The sequence below is a fragment of the Bos javanicus genome, chromosome 10 (genome assembly GCF_032452875.1).
Source record: "Bos javanicus breed banteng chromosome 10, ARS-OSU_banteng_1.0, whole genome shotgun sequence".
Taxonomy (NCBI): domain Eukaryota; kingdom Metazoa; phylum Chordata; class Mammalia; order Artiodactyla; family Bovidae; genus Bos; species Bos javanicus.
This window is the reverse complement of record NC_083877.1, coordinates 16,163,614-16,185,216: the sequence shown is the minus strand read 5'-3', so window position 1 is coordinate 16,185,216 and position 21,603 is coordinate 16,163,614. Positions and strand designations below refer to the sequence as shown.

The following is a 21,603-nucleotide window of genomic DNA, read 5'->3' as shown; positions in this document are numbered from 1 at the left end:
CACAGAGATGAGATGACGTCTGAATCGGCTTCAAGAGAAGCTGCAGGCGCAGGGTGCGTGGGTGTGGGCACCAGAGAAACAAGACTGGCCATGAGCTGATCACTGTTGAGGCCAAGCATGATAGTTCATTATACCAATCTCTCAAAATCTATGTTTTTAAAAGGAGATAATTACAACATTAAAAAAAATCCTGCTGAAATGTGAAACACGTCTTGAGTCCTTCTCAGGCGTTGCATGGAAGCAGACAAAGCAAAATGCTGTTGCAAGAATAATTAGTACTCTGTTCACAGACTTTCCTCACATGTGGAATATCAACATGACAGTTTTGAAACTGATACAGGAAGTGTTGCGTCAGAATTGCCATCTGAACAAGATAAAACTGAAGAACTGAAGGACAAACCGGAAACGCTTTAGAAGCAAAAACTATGGCTCCTTGTAAATAAAGGACTGCAGTCCCAGGAAAAAAAGCCCAAAGGCCTTGTCAGCGGAAAATATTTGAAGATATCTCACAGATACATCTTCCTACCATTCCTCAACTAAGGGAGGGTCAGGAAAAGCTTTCTCTAGAAAATTTTATAGCAAAAGATACTTGTGACCTAATGAGTCTGCCAACTTTGATGTTAAGATTCTGCTCTAGAAGGAATAAAATAATAGCTCGTCTTCCATTTTCTCATGACTAGATTTTGTGTTTTTAACATATACAGATTTCAATGTTTTGAATATGTCATTTTCGTTACCTGACAGGGTCTGTTTTTCTCTTTACATTTACTTGAGGTTCCAAAATATTACACATTTCTTGTCTTTAAAATTATTACATGTTTGTTTTTACTGATTTAAATTTTTAAATACCTTCTTATAAAATACAAAGATGTACTCTAGTATTAGGTGATATATACAAGACAGCCTCGGCTGTTTTCCTCAAGTGTGACTATTTCAAGTGTAACCATGTGTAACACACGGTTGAGCTGGACAGGTGGGTCTCAGGCATCCAGCCCAATGGTCCTCAGCTCTGGATACACCTTAAAACTACCTGAGTGTGCGTGCGTGCTCAGTTGTGTCTGACTCTGCGACCCCATGAACTGCAGGCTCCTCCGTCCATGGGATTCTCCAGGCAAGAATCCTGGAGTGGATCGCCATCTCCTTCTCCAGGGGATCTTCCCGACTCAGGGAACAAACCCATGTCTCCTGCATTGGCAGGTAGATTCTTTACCACTGAGCCACCTGAGAAGCCCTAAAACTACCCAGGGAGTTTTATGATGCACTGATGCCTGGACCCACTGCTCACTTAAGCAAAGCCCTCCGAAGGTCAGGGAGAGGAGGAGGAGCCCAGCTGACCCTACAGCATGGCCAGGGTGAGAATGCTCAGATTCTAGGCCAAGGTGAGAGCTGAGCTGGTCCACCACTGTGCCCTGGAGAATCAGGACCAGGGTGCCTAGTCCACACAGCTTGTTGGCTTCCAGGGTGAGTGCAGCAGGCGGGTCCGTTCCCCGAGGGTGGAAAAGGGTGAGTCCCTGCCGACCTGATGGCAGGTGAACTAGGCCCTGACTGCTGGGCTTCCCCTCACCCCAACAGGAAGTGTCAGGCTTCTGGGGACAGCACGATCCTATCTGCACTCTCCTCCCAGGCTACTAATCTGATCAGAAACTTGAAGTCTAAGATAAGGCTGTCAGCCTGTGGGATGGAGCCCAGATCACAGGAGGAAGGAAAGCAGGGAGACCCAGGGAGGACTCGGGGTGAGGAGGGGGCAGCCCTGGAAGCCTGTAAGAGGCCATGCAGCCCGCAAGGGCAGAAGCAAGGCACCCTCCCCCTGCCCACGGAGATGGAGCTCCTGGGAGGCAGGTGTCAGCTCCAGCCACAGAGGCACTGCTCTCCAGCAAGGGGGCTGCTCCATGCACACTGAGCTCCCCACGGGAAAATGTCCAGGTGGGGCCTGGGGTGCTCACGCTGGAGACGGGGTGAAGTTAGAGGCAGGAGCCTGGAAAAGCACTCTAGCGGTAAGTCCCAAACTCACCCGTGCACTCAAATAACCCAGGGGCTGTGAACACATGAACCTACTGGGTCAGTCCATCTCACGCTTTTTCAATCAGATGCCCCAGTAGGGGAACCTGGGTGGCATTCCCAGTATCAAGCCCCAGTGCGGAAGCCACTGCCTTGAGCTTCTGAGATCAGTCACCTCTACACGGCCCAGAATTCACCGCACACTGCAAGACTTTAGGTTGGAATCCACATCGCTTGGTGAGCAGGTGGTACAGGAAAGCATGGCCACCCTCACAGAGAAGAATCCCTTCTTTCTGCCCAGTAGTGAAACTGTGAAGGAGCCACGGAGGGTGGGAGGCAGACTTCTCTGAGTGGCCGCCGGCCTCCTGGACACACCCACCTGGGTGATTCCCAGGTGACTCCCCTCCACAACTGAGACATCATCCAACCAAACCACTCTGTACTTTGTACACACTGGTCCCTCTGCTCTGAGATGCCTCTGCCCTCCCTCCATGTCTGCCTGGAAAATTCCACCGCACCTTCAGTGTCCGCCCGAGCCCCACTCCATCCGGCTCCAGTGCCCCTGACCTGCCCTCTGTTCCCAGGTCCTCTGGGCCTCCCTGCTGCACTTCAAGCTGCATGAGTGCTCCGGGACTACATCTGACCCCACCTTGCTCCATGATGGGTGTCCAGAACCAAGCACTGCATCTGACATGTAGCGGAGCACTCGGAAAAGACCTGTGCTGTGACCGAGGAGTCCTGAGAAGGAGCCCAGAGCAAGGATGTGGGAGCAGTGAGAGAAGGCTCCCGGGGGAGGCAGCCCTGGAAGTGGGCCGCAAATGAGGGGGAGCACTTGCTTTGGCAGAGAGGAGGGAAGGGAGAGGAGCTTGCGAGCAAAGGCCCAGAGAGGGGAAATGGGCCGGCCACAGCAGGGAGGTTTGCTGCTGCTGAACTCAGAGACAAGAGATGGGAGGACAGCTGGGGGCGGGGGCAGAGCACAGGGAGCCCCCGGGTGCATCCCTCCTCCTGGTCACGGAGCTCAGCATTCCCTCCTGCCTCCCTCCTCAGATGATTTGCATTCTGAGCAGCTTTCCTTGGCAATCATTAACTCTGAGCTTCACCCATTGGGACTGGGGGGGAATTATTTACTGATCAAGCTGGCAAGTGAGCCATTTCATGTAATTATTACCCAGAGAACACAGCCCACAAGCAAGGGGAAACTGTCATGGGCAGCCAGGGAGGTGTAACTGGCAGGAGGAAGTCACATGGACCAGGCAGGGGACTGGCATGTGCCCAGACCTTCAACGGAGACTAGAGGACACTGGGGATCAGAGAAGGATATGGGGCCCAGGGGGGAGGGGAAGAACAGAGGGCCCATGTGACTTTACAGGTGGCCCCACAGACAATGAGAAGCTTAGATGGCAGGAACCTCTATAATATGCAATTATTCCCATCAGTGATGAAAGAGTCTGGGCCTTGGAGTCAGGGGGACCTGGCTTTGAGTCCTGAGATCTCTCTAGGCCCCACTTTCCTCCTCTGTAAATGGGGATGACGATGGTGATTTGAAATTCTACTTACTGAGTACTTGGTCTATTCCAAGACTTTTATGGGCATTTTACACTCCAATGAATTTTCACAATCAGCCTCCAGGTGTGTGTGTGTTAGTCACTCAGTTGTATCCAACTTTTATAGACTCCATGGACTGTCAACCACAAGGCTCTATCTGTGGAATTTTCCAGGCAAGAATATTAAAGCAGGGATCAGAAAGTCCCCTGGGGATTTCCTTCTCCAGGAGATCTTCCTGATCCAGCGATCGAACTTGGCTCTCCTACATTGCATAGGCTCTTTATAATCCTCAGAGTGATTATGTCATTGGCCTGTTTCAAGCATTAACAAGAGCCTGTGTTAAGGCCAAGGTGCACAGTAAGCGTCCATAAAGTCGCCTGCCTGTATGACATTATTATGACGGACGATGTTCCTGGCTGGGCTGTCGCAGGCTACAAGGGAAACCACAAAACAGATCCTCCTTCCTCCTCACAAGGACACTATTCTTCCTGCTAACCCAATGTCAAAAGCAACACATTTCACAATATTTGAATACAGCAGTAGATTAAGAGCCCCAGTGGCAAAATGTGACACAAGGTCATTATTCTAGTATTATTAAGCACAGGTTTTTTTTTTTTTTTTTAAGGACTGAGGAAAAATGAATTATTCAAAATACCAGGAAGAATGAAAACAATAATAGGTGCCTTCAAATCAGCCCCCAAGAAGGTGCAGCCAGAGCTGGGAAGGTGTAAATAGTTAAGCCTTGCCCTGCCTGACCTCTGCTGCCAGAGGCCCCCGCGGCTGCAGCCTGGCCTTGAGCCCTGTCTGGAGGCCGGCCTAGAACCCGGCAGGATCTGCTAGAGGCCAGTAGTGCTGGATCAGCCAGCTGGCGACAGTGGGTGCAGGTTCTGGCTGCAGCCATCCCCGGCCATCCCTGCCTGCCCCCAGAGTCCCGACAGCCTCTGCTTATTGTGGGCAGTGATGCACTTTGCCCAGGGGTGGAAAGCTGGGAAAGCCAAAGTCACTCAGCCATTCAGTCATGTCTAACCCTTTGCGACCCCATGGACTGTCGCCCACCAGGTTCCTCTGTTCATGGAATTCTCTAAGCAAGAATACTGGAGTGAGTAGCCATTCCCTTCTCCAGGGGATTTTCCCGACCCAGGGATTGAACCCAGGTCTCCTGCACTTCAAGCAGACTGAATGAAAAGTGAGAAAGGGAAAATCATGTCCAGGGTTAACATGCCTCTTCCTATCACATATCCCCACAGTGTCCCACAGAGTACTGGGAAGCAGGAAGGACCATCGAGGCGGAAACATGCCTGAAGATAGGTCCCTTATTTCTTGGCCTAGGAACGTCACACAGGGCTGGTATCTGTATAAGAAGGTGGTCACCTCTGCAGTGTGAATCAGGGGCTCCCTTCCATACTGCGAGGCTAGAAATTTCACCATTAGAGATTCACTTCTTTGAGCCTTTAAAGAAGGCCCTAAGGAACATGCTGATACTTTGGAGAGAGGAGAGGTGTCATGGGAGTAGCGGAAACCATTGGAGAAATTCTTTTCCCTCTTACTTTTCATGCCGAGTCCCAGGTCTTCCTTTCAGCACATAGAGAATTCATTTCCACAATAACTTATGTTGGCTGGGGGATACATCTGAGCAGGAGGGGTGGAGCACAGGGCAGGGAACCCAGCTCTGTTAAGGCCCATCATAAACAAAGGCCCATCTTTGTGGGAAGAGAGCACTGGGCAAGGAATCAGGGGACCTGGTCACGGCTGACTGAGTGGCCCTGCGAGGCCCGGGTGACCCCACGAGCTGCGTGACCATCTGCACCTCAGTCTGCACATCCTAGAGTGAGAACGCCGAGGAGGTGAGGCTTGCCGGCACCAGGAGGCGCTCAGAGACCAGCGCGGACACACGCTGGGCACCACTGGGTGTGCAAAACACTTCGGCCCTCTCAAAGCAGGGATCGTCTGCTTTGATCAACCCCCCAGAGACCCTGCCCAGCCTCTGTCCTCCCCACACCAGCAGGACACAGGAACTGAGCCCAGGAGCCTGAACAAAGCCAACTGGAATGGAACAAGGCCCACTTTATCAGGACAGGTGTTTTCTCTTTGAAAGTCAAATCTGAGGCCTTTGCACAAGGAAGGATGGTCACAGTACACCCAGGCTGGTAGGGTGGAGGCCCAGGCAGGGCAGAGACTGTGTCCCCCGACCCCTCCCTCCATTGACCGGCTGCCCCTGAGAGCTTGACCACTGGACTTCACTTCTTCAGACTCCCCTTCTGTTCTTTTCAGGCCCTGAAAGAAATCTGGAGGGTGATAAGCAGACTTGATCATTAACAGGAGACCATAAAGTACCCAAGGGGCTTCCCAAGAGGCATTAGTGTCTGGCTTGTCTCTTACATCTGCCTGCCAATGCAAGAGATGTAAGAGACACAGGTTCAATCCCGGGGTCGGGAAGATCTTCTGAAGGAGGGCATGGCAACCCGCTCCAGTATTCTTGTCTGGAGAATCCAGACAAGAGGAGCCTGGCTGGCTGTAGTCCATGTGGTCACATAGAGTTGGCTACGACTGAAGCTACTTAACAAGTGCGTGCACACACACACACACACACACACACACAAAACCCAAAGGACAAAACTGATGCTTCCAGAAGAGAATAAGGTATAAGCCAGAGATGTCAGGAGGCCTGCTCAAGGTCACCCAGCAAGCTGGTCTTAGGGTAAGCCCAGAAGCCCCCAGTCTTGCTAAGGGACAGCCTAGAAGTAAGATTCCAGCAACTGGGCATCTGCTGGACTCAAAGAACTGTCTCTGGGAGGACAGTGAAGATTAAAGCAAACCAGTCCCAGAGGGAGGAGGGACAAAGACAACAGCCACTTTCCCTTCCTCCCAAGTCCTCCCCCAGCCTCACGTTTAAGCCAAATGTTTCATCCTCCTTCACACAATTTCCTTTTTTTTAAAATTATTTACAATTTTTTTTTTCCAACCATTGAAAAAAATGGTGGTTTCAAACCATTGAAAATCTCTCAGGTTCTAGAAAGGATGCATACCAAAACTGTCAAAGAACTCAACTGCTGATGCCCCATATTTCAGAAACAGATGCCCTCCCTTCTTGGTGCCCTTCTCAGAGCCACTGCTCCCCAGCAATGCCCGTCATAAGAAAGGACCCCAGAGAGAAGCATTATTGGGCCCTGATCTGGGGAAACAAACACTTGTTTCCTGCCCCGAGGGCCAGTGAAGGATACTCGAGGGACAACAACTGCTCAATTGGAAGCATTTTCAAAGCCTCATCATCCCTCACAGAAGTGCAAAGCCACAGTTCATCCAGCTAGCAGCCCCCCAAGGCTCCCCTGCCTGTCAAAGAGGCTGAAACACTGTTGAGAGAGCCCACAGGGGCTCCCTGTCTCCTGCCCCAACCCTTGCCAACAGCTCACCTGTCACCGCCAAAGCAGCCATCACCATCTTCCTGCACCCCGGGGGGACCTGATGCACAAGCTCCCTTGGGACACCTGGTCTTGTGGGGCTCCCGCCCCTTCTTTCCCCTTTGAGGAGACCCACAGTCTGCTCGAGCTCTTCCTGTTTCTAGAAGTCGTCTCTGCCAACCACAGCCCAGCTGGCTTCCCTTCATTCTCTGCACTGGCGTCTAGGACGATCGAGCCTACTGGAGAAGGGGCACATGGTATCTTTGCTGGGGAAGCAGAACAGACGCGACAGACTTGTAAGACCTACGACACCCAGCCCAGGTCAGAGTTCAGGGCAGCAAGGTAAACATGAGCTGAAAGTGAGGTTATTTCCCCACAAATTCCACTCTCAAAAGGTCAATAACTCTCAAGGCAACAATAAGAGAAAAATTGCCAGGTAGCTTGAGTGATGGCCAAGTGTGAGCATGTGTTTGTGAACTTCCAGTGGATATACTGACTTGAAGCCCAGGTCTGGGAGGTGGACCAGCATGACTAGAATGGGCAAGTCCTCCCCCTGGTGCACACGCACACACACACACTCTGTGTGATCCGAGACACTGTGGACTGCAGCCCCCAGCTCCAATACAGCAGTGCTCTTCCTAATCCTTCTACCATTATTCCTCTCTTCTCCATGTTGTAAAGCCTTCTGGTCTTCAAGAATTCTTCTCTCAAATCCAATGCCCCTGGAAGAACCGGATGGGCTTCTGATCCCAGTGGAGGGAGGCTCTGGCAAGGATGAGGGGGCCTTCATGGGGTAGGCAGAAAGCACCAAGAGGGTGGGGGGACGAGAGACAGGAGGGTACACCTCTGCAGTGCAACAGGCAGAAAGGCAGGAGGAGGAGGGTGCCGGTGCCAGGAGGTGGTGGCAGCAAGTCTCAGGAGCGAAGGCGGATAGTTGAGTCCATCCAGGGACAGGCGTTTGCTAGCCTAGCACTAAAAGGCCAGAGGTGGACTCATGTCATGTCCAGGTCTCTCCTCATCCGCAGCTCCAGAGCCCTCCCCTGAACTCACAAAGGGAATCAACGTAAAGTCAGACTGCTCCTGGGAATTTAAAGACTGTCTTCCAAGAAGTAGCCTCAGGACTCAGCCTGCCTCTTTGGCTCCATGTCTCCCTCCTTCCCCACATGCATTCAGATTCACCTTCTCTATATATTGCCCTCAAGCCTCCTGGTTCTGATCACCCCCCACCCACCTGCACCTACACGGTTCCCTGTGCCTCCCTGTCTGTGTTCCTGCCCTTCCATGACGGCTATCCTCATCTCGAGACACCTCCTTTAGGAAGACCACACCGAGAGCCTGTTTGTTTAAGCACTCACACTGACGGCTCTGCAGGCTCCCCGGGACCTGCAGTTCACCCACCCTCAGACTCTGTCCTTCCAAGGGTCCCTCTTAACTGTACCCACAGGATTTTAATTTATGGTGTCTGCATGGCACATAGGGAGGCTAATGACATCAAAAGAACGCTCTACTTACATTTCCCAGCACATGGAACCACAGTGGAGCACCAGGCTTTGGTCAAGAGGCAGAAGCAGAAGCGAGGGGAAGGCCTGCCGCCAGAGCCTCTACTGGGGTTTCCATGGGAAAGGCAGGCAAGGCAGCTCAGGATTGGCTGGTTTGAATAGTTTCAGCAGACGTGGGGGCACTGGGGCTGTCTCTACTTGCCTGGGACCTGGCACTGGGTTGGTTTAGGGCAGGGGAAATATATGGTGCATGTGAGAGTAAGATAAGTAGGGGATTCAGAGTATGGAGTCTGATCACAGGGAAAACGCAACCTTGTTGGCCATCAGCTCGGCCCACTGATTAGCATGTGCCAAACAGAAAAGACACTATCTAAGGAAACACAGAATACCCATCCCCTCACTTCCCCTCATCCAGCTCAGGTTCCAGCATTTGTTCATCCACTCTTTGCTAATACAGTAGTTCTTCTGTTCTTTAATTTTTGGATACCTTGTTAACACAATCCCATGCCTCGGTGGACTCAAGACATCTGCCTTCTCTCTCCAAATTTGCTGCCACCAAGTTCCTGGCATCAGCACCCTCATCCCACCTGCCCTTCTGCCTGTTACACAGCAGAGATGTTTCCAGTCCTGGTCCTAATGTGGAACCTACTCCAACACTTCCTCAGGGACCCCTGAGCCAGGGACCACCCCCCCCCACCCCAGTGAACATCATAATTCTGAAAACATAGCAGCAAAAACAAAAAAACTTCCCTGATCAACTGTGTGTGTGTGTGTGGGGGGGGGGGCGGGTGGGAGGGTAGCGGAATGCTTGTATTTTATATTCCAGACAAAAGACTAGTTTCTCCAATACACAAGGATCACCTCTAATTCCATGAGAAGAGGACCAATAACCTCACAGAAAATGGGTAAAACATGCAAATAGACAGTTCATAGAAATGGAAATGCACATGGCTCTCATCTATGAAAACATGTTCAGCCTTATTCAGAGCAAGAAAAATGCAAATTAAAACGATGTCAAGAAACTATCTTTGTCTTCCAGATTGGCAAATATCAGTAAGCTGGTAACACTATGTTGGAGAGTATAGAAAAATGAGCATCCTCGTGTTCTACCGATAAGAGCGAACATTCTTATAAATTCTATGGATAGCAATCTGCTGATGGCTTTCAAAACACAAACCACACAAAGCTTCTGACTCATCAGTGCCACTTCTGAGACTTTTTCCCACATGTACCCACTAACACGGCAGAATGACTAAAGCACAAGAAGATTCAGAGGGACATTGTGATGTCCCCAAACAGGAGATTTGTTAACTAAACTACATGCCATTCATATCATGGAACATTACCTAGCTGTATAGGGGGATGACAAGCTCTCTATGAACTTATCTGGAAGCTTCTCAAAAGAGCTAAGTGGAGGATTTCCATAGTGGTAGTGGCTAAGAATCTGCCTACCAATGCAGGGGACTCGGGTTCAATCCCTGGTCCAGGAAGATCCCACAGGCCGGGGGATAACTAAGCCTGCAAGCTACAACTACTGAGCCCAAGCTCCTCGAGCCTGTGCTCTGCAATAAGAGAAGCCCACGCACCACAACGATGAGGAGCCTCCACTCACTGCAACTAGAGAAAGCCCATGTGCTGCATCAAAGACCCAGTGCAGCCAAAATTAAGAAATAAATAAGAAATAAATTTGTTTAAAAAACAGAGAGCAAGCTAAGTGGAAAAAGATCAAGGGACAGGAGAATGCACACAGTGTTGCTTCCCTTTTTAGGGACAGATCATGCATGCATTTACTGATCTGCGCATGAAATGTCTCTGGAAGAATATGTAAGAAACTGGTAGAGTTGCCTCTGAGGAGCAGAGGGAGCTGGGAAGCCAAAGGAGATGGGTGTGGAGACTTTTTCACTGTGAAATCTTTACAATTTTTGAATTCTGAACCATATACATTTTTCTTCTAAAAAAAAAAAAAAGGTGGGTATGGGGGCAAAACAAGCAAGATTCAATAAACAAACAAAACAAAAACCTCCCTATTGCACTTTCCTTCTGGTTTCTACGCTCTCTCCTCACCTTCTGATGACACGTTTGGAAAGGCTGTTTGCCAGCTGTCCCCGTCCCCTCCTGGCCCTTCCTCCGCGACCCCAGAATGACCAAGTCACTGGTCTCTAAATCCAGTGGCTGTGCCCCAGTCCTCACCTTACTTGAAGGCTCCAGCGACTCACTGCAGGCCAGGTCCCCTCTTCTTCATCATCCTCGGGCTCCCCCAGAACTCCACTCCCCAGGTCCCTGCTCTGTCTCTGGGCTGCCTCCCCAGGCCCAGTCTCTGAATGCCAGTACCCCTGGAGCTCACTTCTAGGCCCTCCTCTCTGCTCTGCTCTTTGTGGGCCACACTCCCCCTTGGGCACCTGGTCTACCCAAGGCTAAGCTTGTCATCTACATGTGTGTCATTCCCAAACATGCATCTCCAGCTGGACCTCTCTTCTGAGCTCAGGCCCCCATTTGTGTTGGTTTCCCACACAACAGGCCCCAAATGTAACTCACCAGCTTCCAGCCAGTTTCATCCTCCACACCTGGATGGCTTCCTTGCCTGTGTTCCCTCCTGCATAACCCTCGAACCTGGCCACTCTTCACCTCCTCCACTACCGTCCATCTAATGGAAGCTGTCCCACCTCAGGGCCTCTGCACTCCAGTTACCTCTGCCTTGAATATTCTCCTCCATTCCTCATCCCTGCTTTATCTTGATTCTTATCTATCTTCTAGAACTCAGATTAACACCACTTCCTCAAGAGACCTTTCCTAGTCCCTAGACCAATGACTCTTAAATGAGGGTGATTTTTTTTGACATTTGGCAATGTCTAGAGATGTTTTTGATGATCACAACTGGGGTTGGGGTATGTGGGGAGAGGCCAGTGATGCTGCTAAACATCCTACAACACTCCAGACGGTCCCCACAACAAAGAGATATCTGATCCAGAATGCTGGGAGTGGAGATGTGAGAGCTCCTGCCCTAGGTTAAATCACGTGTCCATGACATACTTTCATAGCATGCTCCATTTCTCTTGAAGAGCGCCTATCACCATCGTGTCAATATTTAACTGTGCAAAGGTATTGGCCAAATTTCATCTTCTAAGCCTTAAGAGATGAATAAATAAATTAAAGTCACTGGCTTGGGTTTATCGCTATATCTCCAATTCCCATGCCCAGCCTCAAGCTCAGAGCCTTGAGTTTGGTAGTGAAAACATATGGAGAGATATGAAATACTCAGGGCAGGGATGGGCAGTACTGCAGAGCACTCTCCCCATGTCTTGGCCTCCAACTTCGTGGGATCCTCTGTGCTACCTGATGGTGGTCCTCTCCCTGCCCTGGACCAGCCTCTGCCACTTTGCTGCAGCACCTAGCTCTGCATAGCTTTGCACACGCCTCAAATCCTGTCTCCACCCAGGTGGTTCCACAGGCCCCTTCAAGCCAATGGATATGCCCTCATCATCTTGTCAAACTGGTTGCTCCTCCTGTTAAGTTCACCCAGCAGCCTCACCACTACTCACCCAGCACAGACCCCGGTGCCCTGTGTAGCCCACCCACTCTCCAGACCTGCTCCTTCCACCCAACTCAGTCACCAGGCTCCAGTGCTTGCCTTAAGCCTCCTTCCCTGCCAGGCCCTCTGTGACATCACTTTCAGCTCTGCCTATCTCAGATAACAACACACCTGTATCACTTCCTGATTAAAACCCCCTTCAGTGCTTCTCACGGCCCACAGCATGGAGCCCAAGTTTCTTGCCTGGTCCCAGACCCTTCACCCTCCGCGGTCCGTATCCAGCCCCAGGCACAAACACCATTGCTCGTCTCCTGCCGCAGTTCAGGCCCTCCCCCCTCCCTTCCCTCTTCCCCTTCCTGTCCCCCTCCCTTCCTCTTCCTCTACTTAGATGCCTGAAAAGCTCATGTTCATCCTTAAGATCTAGTTCTAACTCTTCTTCCTCAATGGTATGGTGGTTCCTCAAAAAATGAAATGTACCATTTCCATTGAATCCAGCAATTCCACTTCTGGGGACACACCTCAAAGAACTAAAAGCAGGGACCCAAACAGATATTTGTCTATTTATGTTTATGGAAGCTGTACTGTCAAGAGCCTAAAGGTGGAAGAGACCCATGTCCTTTGATAAACAAAATATGGTATATTGAACACTGGAATCTCATTTTACCTTCAAAAGGAAAGAAAATCTGATGTATACCACACCAATAAACCTTAAAACACAATACTAAGTGAAAGAAGCCAGACACAGAAAGCCTTATGTTGTAAGATTCTGCTAAAAAAAAAAAAAAAAGACTCTACTTACATGAGGTACCCAGAAAGCAGCATGGTGGTTACCAGAGGCAGAGGGGGAGGAGGGAAAGGGTGGTTAGTGCTTACCGGGTACAGAGTTTTGATTTTGTAAAGTGAAAAGAGTAGGATGATGATGAGGATTGTACAACAATGTGAATGTCCTTAATGACACTGAAGCGCACACTTTGAAATGATTAAAATGGTAAATTAAGCTATATGTTGTGTACATTTTACCACACACAAAAAAGGCAAAAACCAAAACTCACACCCAAGCTCCTCTTGTTGAAATCCCCTGTACGCCACCATTAACTCCCCAAACCCAGGCACAGCCCCATCCAGCATCCCCGATCCCCTACCTCACACCCTGGGTGGAGCTGACCAGACCCTCCTCTGTGCACTGCAATTACAGACTGACCTCTGCCCTCCCAGACTGAAGGCTTCTGCTGAAGAGGGCTGTGTCTGACTCCCTGCTCCTTCTGCAGCATCTAGAGCAGTCTCTCATCCTTCAATGAGAATTAGAAGAATGAATAACCCAGACCGGTCATTCTGGGTTCATACTACCCCAAATTTCACAGCCTGTTGCCCTCAGAACAGCGATTTACGCTAAGGCTCATTGAGAAACTCCTCCCATTCCTAGAGAAGATAAATCTTCACCCTTCCATGAAGCAAAAAGGTCAGAAGGGGCTTCCATGGACGGTTAATAAACAACTAACTCAGGAGGAATAAACAAAATAAAACCAGGGCTGGGCTGGGGTAAGAGTGCACAGCCCTTCGGTCTGACACCCAGTGCTCTGCCTTCCCTCCTCTGCGTGGCGGGTGGCCGCTGATTCACTTCCTGTGACCCCTTCCAGGGCAGCAGGAAAGGGGACTGTGGAGGAGCCAACTTCTCAGGGCACGTAGAGATGATTAGTCACTGGCTGGAAGGCTGCTGACCTTAGTACCTGGGCCGACCATAGGCCTGCTTCTCCCACGCCTGCCTCCTTATGGAACCCAAGGTCTGGGAGGCAAAGAGACCTTTGCCTTGGATCCCAGCAAGAGGACCAGTGGGCCCAGCACTTTTCCTGTTCTCAGAGCTCACATGGCCCCCATAAGCCCTTGGAGATCCTACACACAGGTTCCTCACACACACACAGTCCTCACTTCCAAAACGGGGCTGAAAGAGAAAGGTGTCTTCCTGGTCCGGAGGGTAATCATTGGGAGGGTCTTCAGAGATCATCTAACCCCATGGTTCTCAATTAGAGGTGATTCTGCTGCCAGGGGTCAATCGGCAACATCTAGAGATATTTGTGTTTGTCAAGAAAGAAGCGAGAGGTGGTTACGGGCATCTAAAAGGCAGAGGCTGCTGTCAAAGCACGGGACAGCCTGGCAGCACAGAAGTATCTGGTCCACAGTGTCAACAGTCCCCAATCCCAGCCAAGCTGTCTCTTCTACAGATGAGGAAACGGGGGCCCAGAGAGGGACAGGGCCAAAACCATACTGTGAGTCAGATCGTGTCAGAATTAGAATTGCCAGGGCTCCCCACCAGCCACTCCAGCCTTCAGCTCCCAAGACTCCTGTGACTGACTCAAAGACTGGTGGCAAGCTGGCCAAGTAGAGGGACTCAGAACCCTGAGATCCAGACAATTCATGATGGCTGGGCTTGGTGCCTCTGGCAGGCTCCAATGCATCACACCAGGGCCAGCCTGACCACAGGGCTCCCACATAACCAAAGAGGAAGAATGTCTTAGGGGGCTACAGTGTGCCCAGGCAAAATGCCCATGTGAGGCTTAGGTAAAATTTACTGTATAAGTCCTCACAGAGCTCTTTGGGGTGGTCCTGGCCTGGGGTCAAGGCCAGAAGAGGGAACAACTCTGTAAGATAAACCCTGGGCAGAAGGACAGGGCATGGTGGAAACCATGCCTGGGATCACTGCTTTGAAGGAACGCTTTTTCCCTTGATGCCAAAAATGATCTCTCACACCTGTGAGCTCCTCCATGCCATTTCAGAATGACACCTAGAGTCACCCTTGCCCTTTTACCCCGGAAGCCAATATTATGTCTCCCACCACAGCCCAGACACCAGGGTGCAGGTCCACCCAACAGTACTGATGACGAAAACCCGTTACTCATAAAAGACTGACTCACACACATCATAACAGGCAAACTTTTCCACCCACTGTTGCTGAAAGTCACCAGACTTGTAGCGATGGTGGTGATAAAGAGGAGGCAAGGAACAGGAATGTCTCAGCTATGTCTCATGTCAGGGTCTCCCTTCTTCACAGGAAGAGAGCCATGAGGAGTGGCTGAGGAACAAGAATGGGGCAGGGGAACTGCAGAGGCCTCGGAAAGAGGAGTCACCATTACAGACTCATCTCTTCACAAAGTATTATCATTGTTCCCTCTACCTGCCCCGCTCCATTCCTCTCCAGTTTTACCAACGTGCTGGTAAACTCCTACACATCCTTCAAGGCCCAACTTCAGGAGTCCCTCTCCCAACATCAATTCCAACTCCTAATTTGGCAAATCACAATGCTAATGGGAGAAGACCTGGAGGTCAATAGCAGGGGAAACGCTGAAGTTCCCTATCGATCTAACATGGGGGCCTGCATAGGATCTGCTTCCCCTGTCTCCATGTGTGTGCACACCCCCCTGGCCTCCAGGCTCTCTGTCCTGTCTGTGTGGCCTATGTGGCTGACTGCAGTAGCATGGTATGGAGGCTGAGGCGTCAGTGTCTGGACCCAGACTAATTCTGCTACCCCTCTCCCTGCAACTGTCATCTTGGCCAAAGTTATAGCTCCTTGCTGAGGCTCAGTTTCCTCATCTATAAAATGGAGATGATATAGTTTCAACCTCATGGTTGTTGTAAGGATTACCTAGGACAAGCACCTAGAACACTTAGAACTAGTTGGGTGTCTGGCACCCAACTAGCATTCAGTGAATGCTTATTACTATTACTAAAAATGAAGCCCTGCTTGTCCAAGCAGTTAGAAAAGGCAGGGTCTACATTTCCAGTGAGTGTGAAGAGGAGAGACACCTCTAGGGACCTCATCTCCTGTTTCTGCAATAACCTCTTTGGGAGGGTTTCTTGCCATCAGTGTCTTTTCCTCCAATAAACACCACATGGCTTGAGTTTTAGACTTGAGTTTTCCCTTAGAACACAGACAAAAGTCCTTTGCAGAAACAACAGTGGCTGGAAGAATGAGGCGGGGCACGGGACATTTAAATTGCTCAGTGCTGGTGAATGTGTGGATGTATGTCCCATATTTTCTATCCCTTGAAAGTTCCAGCTTCTACCCTACCCACCCCACCCACACACACCCAAGCTTCTCCAACCTGCTTGTCCCGACACAGCATCCCGGAAATTCAAGTTCTTGGAGCCTCCAGTAAACCACTTATTGGATTCCTAAGGGAGGCCTTGGAGCCAGGCACCCTGAGCAGAACGATGTCCTCACTCTTCCGGGCCCACATGTCTGGTTGCACCTTCTCAGACTGGTCTGTGAGCCTTCCCCAGCAGACCTGAAGCTTTATATCTTTCCCCAGGGCCATCAGGGACTTGACTTTGGTCCTCTTGGGTTCTCCAGGGCCCCGGGGAATTTGAAAAGGTTACCTGGAGAGAGCACTGTTTTCATCACTAACAGAGGCATAGCCCACCTCTGGAGAGCAGCAGTTTCTTTTGGGGAATGAGGGTCTGATGGGGAGCGCTCCCCATCTGGCTCTCTCAAATCACTCTATGTGGATGGTGATATATTCGGCTAGGGGCTCCCCTCTGAGTAACTGGAGGCAGTTGGCCTGAAGGTTCTTGCTGAGGCAGCTCCTAAGCACCCCTAGCAACCTGGTGCCTGGGACAGAGACCCAACTTAGAATTGACTCGAATCCAACCAAGAAAAGCTCCACCTCTGCCTTCGAGAGGTCACTGCTTGTCCGTCAACAGAGGAGTGGATAAAGAAGATGTGGTACATACACACAATGGGATATTACTCAGACATAAAAAGGAACACAATTGTGCCATTTGCAGAGATGTGGATGAACCTAGAGACTATCGCACAGAGTGAAGTCAGGAAAACAAGCCACATATTAATGCATATATATAGAATTTAGGAAAATGGTATTAGACAATCTTATTTTGCAAAGCAGAAATAGAGACACAGATATAGAGAACAAAGGTATGGGAGAAAGGGGGAGGCTGGGATGAATTGGGAGATTGAGATTGACATTTATACACTACTGTGTATACAATGGGCTTCCCGGGCGGTACTCGTGGTGAAGAACCTGCCTGCCAGTGCAGGAGACATGGGGATTCGATCCCTGGGCGGGGAAGATCTCCTGGACGAGAGCATGGCAACCCACTGCAGTACTCTCGCCTGGAGAATCCCATGGACAGAGGAGCCTAGCAGGCTACAGTCCATGGGGTCACAAAGAGTCAGACACGGCTGAAGCGACTTAGCACACACACAGGTATAAAACAGATCAGTACTGAGAACCTACTGTGTAGTACAGGAAACTCTGCTCTGTGCTGACCTAAATGGGAAGGAGATCCAAAAAAGTGGGGATATATATAAAACTATAGCTGATTCACTTTGCTGTATGGCAGAAATTAACACAACACTGTAAGGCAACTATACTCCAATAAAAAATTAAAAAGAAAAAGAGGTCACTCATCTCTGGGCCTCAGTCTCCCCAGCTGTACAATGAGGAAGGGCAGCCTGGATGTGTCCATTTATTTAACATATATGAAATAAGCACCCGCTGCACACAGGGCACTGCTCTCGCTCCTGGAAATAGAGTAGTGAATAAAACAGCCTAAAAGGCCTGCCCTCGTGGAACTGATCATCTAACAGGGAAGACAGCTGATAAAAAGGTGAAATATACAGGATATCAAATCAGTCAATCCTAAAGGAAATCAACCCTGAACATTCATTGGAAGGACTGGTGCTGAAGTTCCAATACTTTGGCCACCTGATACAAAGAACTGACTCATTGGAAAAGACCCTGATGATGGGAAAGACTGAGGGCAAGAGGAGAAGGGGGTGATAGAGGATGAGACGGTTGGATGGCAGCACTGCCTCAATGGACGTGAGTTTTAGCAAACTCCGGGAGATAGTGAAGGACAGGGAAGCTTGAGGTGCTGCAGTTAATGGGGTCAGAAAGAGTCAGACACGACTTAGCAAACAACAATGAACAATATACAGGATATTAGACGGTAATAAGTGCTGTGGAAAGGAAAGCACAGAAGAGGTGTAAGACTGTGAAATCTAAGGCTTATTCCAACTGAGATATGCTGGGTCTCAAGCTCTTACTCCACTGGGTTCTCATTAAGAGCCAGGGATGGCAGTAGGAAGCCGGGCACGGCCTATGAGTGTAGGAACCACTGGTGTGTGTGCGTGAAGGGTGGGGGTGGGGTAGGTGGGGTGGGGGTGGAAGCCAAGTGCGGGGCCTTGAATCCCAGCTATGCTCTCAGTGGCCTTCTCCAAGTGGCCAGCTCTGGGTATTCTGGTCTGTTCTCAGGCCAAAGCAGACACCACGTCTGCTAAGGAATCCAAGGTTATAGGGTTCCTGGCAGAGCTTCAGATGTCTTCAGGGCACTCTCATAGAAAGTCTGCTACACCCTGCCTTTCCACTGGATGCTAGCCTTGGATCTCAGACCCCTCCTGTCCCTCCTAGACTCTCCCCTGTGTTGTAGAGTATCCCTTCTCCTTACATGGCTGGAGAGGGGTGATTTTTCACCAATTTTTAGCCATTTCTCTTCCTCTAGAGATTATTTTTGATTGATAAGTACTTCATGTGAACCTACTGTGTGCTCATTATGAGGAGTGCTCTTAGAGGGACATCAAGATGAGTGATCACTTCCTGGAAGGAATTTATAGCCCACCCAGGGAGGTCAGGCTAACAGACAAACATGTGAGGAAATGTTTCTCTGTTTGCTTTGCAGCTCACAGAGCCATTTGGACTACATACTCTTGCATGAAACCATGCAGAGTCTATTGTCCCCATTTTACAGATGAAGAAATTGAGTCCTCTTCCCTAAATCCATGGTTGCCCCATGGACTGGTAAGGAGAGGAAGAAGGGAATGAAGACTAGCATTTTCAAATAAGATTTCCTGGAGAAATGGGTAAGATTTGTATAGATGGGCCAAAGGCCCTCTGCCTCCGACCTAGAGCAAGGCCATATTGGACATGTATCCCACCACCTGCTACTTCTCCTAGCCTAACCAGAAGTGGACAGAGGGTGAAGTGAAAGCCCAGCTGTCTGGAAAGATGGATGGGATTATGGACATGCTCACTGGCTTAAAAAAAAACAAGTTGGGTAAAGATTTCAAGGGCCTTCAGGAATGGCATAGGACACCTTTCTGGTCTGACTTATCAGAATGCTCTTTCTGTTCCACAAGGGCAAAGATCCATCAGCTGGAAAAGAGTCTTTGCTATTTCAGGTTAATTCATTCCATTCTTGTGGGGCACTTTCAGGTATTACGGCTGTGTGTATGCTAAGTCACTTTAGTCGTGTCTGACTCTTTGTGACCCCATGGACTATAGCCCGCCAGATTCCTCTGTCCATGGGATTCTCCAGGCAAGAATACTGCAGTGGGTTGCCATGCCCTCCTCCAGGGGATCTTCCCGAACCAGGGATCCAGGCTTTCTTAAGTCTCCTGCACTGGGAGGGGCGTTCTTTACCACTAGCGCCACCCCGGCTATAGCTGTGAGCAAAACAAGTCTCTGCCTCCTGCAGACCTTGTAGCTTAGCAAGGAGCTTGCCCTCTCTTGGAAGGGCTTCCTGACCGGATTTTATTTCTTCTTGGAAGTGTGCTTCTCTGGGCCTACCCCTTTCAGGGGAAGAACCTCAAGGGAGGGAGAGAAGAAATGAACGCTTGCTGATCGGGGACCCAGCAAAATGGAGAACCGACAATCTGACTGTGGTTTGTGGTCCAAGTCCGCCACTTTTCTCCAGCAAATTACTTAAGCTCTTGGAGCCTCCCTTTTTGCTCATCTGACAATGGAAAAAGACCTACTTCCTCACTGGTTAATGCGGCGGGGAAGCGCCCATGAGAGTGCTGTTAGCTCCTCTCTGATCCTCTGACCTCCTCCACCTGTTCTCTCTGCCTTTGCATAGTTAGGACCATCTTTCACCCTCTTCCTCACACACAGCTGAGCGCTCCTCGAAACCTAAGCAAGAGGAAGCCCGTTCTGTTCAAATCGTCAAGGGTTATAGAGCTCGCTCTAATCCCTGCCTCTGCCCACCCTCTATCCCTCTGCCTACCCTCTCTCCTTAGTGATCATCTTGAGGAGCGGGGGAAGGGAGAGAAGGGGTGTGGAGGATGCCCAGCAGGGCTGTGGCCTGAGGGAGGCAAGATAGAAGCCCGGAACTCCTCGTGGCTGGGCACCCAGTTATTCAGGGCCCTGACGGTGAACCCCACCTCAACCGGGCAGAGGGCTGCCCCCTCACCCGCACCCGGTCTGGCTCAGCCGAGTCTCCTATCATACATCTTGGCCGGGGGAGGCGGGAAGCACAAACGTAAACATCCCTTAAGAAATCGCCAACTCTGCCGTTCCCATCTAAGGATATATATTTTTCTTAAGGAATCGAGGGACAAGGGGGAGGGACGCAAACGCTCAGAAGAGCGAGAGACGGGAAAAGCTAGAAAGCAAACTTCACTCGGATCTTAGCAGGGACCCTGTGCCAGGGTAGCGGCCGTCCCACCTTCGCATCGGCTCCTGGGCGGAGGAGTGGGGGCAAAAGAGGCTGCGTTTCACGGCCGCCTGGTGCAGGGCCGTCCCGGAGTAAACTTTGCAAGAGTCGCCCCGGGAGCCGCCGCCGGGCTCCAGGGAGCCTGAGGGGGCGGCGGCCGAAGTGGGGTGCGCGTGGACGGGGAGGCGGAAGGACGCGCGTCGTGGGGCAGTCCTGCCCTCGGTTACCTGGGCTCCGAGGGTCCCGGGCATCCGGCAGAAAGGGCGCAGGGACGCAGGACTCGCAGGAGGAGACCGGGACTCCTTGCTGCCGCGTGTGCCGCTGGACCGCCGGCTCGCTGCACCTGGCTGGGCGGTCGGCGCGCCTCCCCGCGGGCCCCGCCCATCCCGCCCGCGGGGGGCGGAGCCGGGCGGGCGGGGGCGGAGCCGGGCGGGCGGGGGCGGAGCCGGGCGGGCGGGGGCGGAGCCGGGCGGGCGGGGGCGGAGCCGGGCGGGCGGGGGCGGAGCCGAGGCGGGGCACCGCCGGCATCTCCCGGCCTGCACCTAAGAGAGAGCCACCCACGCCGGACTCCGTGACGTCCCAGGGGTCGCCCCGCCACTTGCCAGCCTGAGGTGCGAGCCAAGCCTGGCACCCAAGTGGAGTCGGAGGTGTCCATGGGCCCCATTTCCCCTGCAACTTCCACGCTCACCTCCATTTCTAGGAACAGAGGCCTGAGAGCCCCGAGGCCTCCTGGAGGGCAGAGCCACTGAGCCTGCCCTTCAGAAGAATGCATGGGGTGGAGCACAGGGAAAAAACAACTGGGCACCCGCAGCCCCACCCCACCAATGTCCTGTCCCCGCTGGGAGGGTTTCTTGGCCGTTCGCAGCCCCTGTGGTCAGTTCCACCCAGCTGTCTTTGGAGTGCCCCAGCGAGAGGGGAGTTGCCACCCTCTCCCTTTCCCCAGGCCCCTATTTCTCAGGTCTGGAAGGTGCTCGACCTGGACCTCTGCCACTCAGCGGACACAGTGAAAGGAGTCAAAGGGACACATAGGGCAAAGAAAACACACACACAGCCCACCCCCATGACCACCTTCACCACCCAGACTCCCTGGCTACTCCCAGGTTGCAGCCACTTCCGGCCTCAGCCCTCCTCCTCCCAGAGGAACTCTCAACTCCCAGACTAGCATAGAGGAGCATCCCACCGGTGGCCC

General features: G+C 51.3%; 1 protein-coding gene across 3 annotated transcripts in view; it reads right to left on the bottom strand.

Moving 5' to 3' along the window:
• Positions 1–20,769, bottom strand: part of PAQR5 (progestin and adipoQ receptor family member 5) — a 96,927-nt gene extending 76,158 nt beyond the window's left edge. Inside the window, exon 1 of one of the 3 annotated variants that reach the window (XM_061430210.1) lies at positions 20,642–20,769. The gene's annotated coding sequence lies outside the window, so the exon portion shown is untranslated. Of the gene's footprint in view, positions 1–6,953; positions 7,285–13,170; positions 13,269–20,641 lie in introns of those variants that run through there. The other 2 variants (XM_061430209.1, XM_061430211.1) reach the window with 2 other exon arrangements.
• Positions 20,770–21,603: the final 834 nt, after the last annotated feature.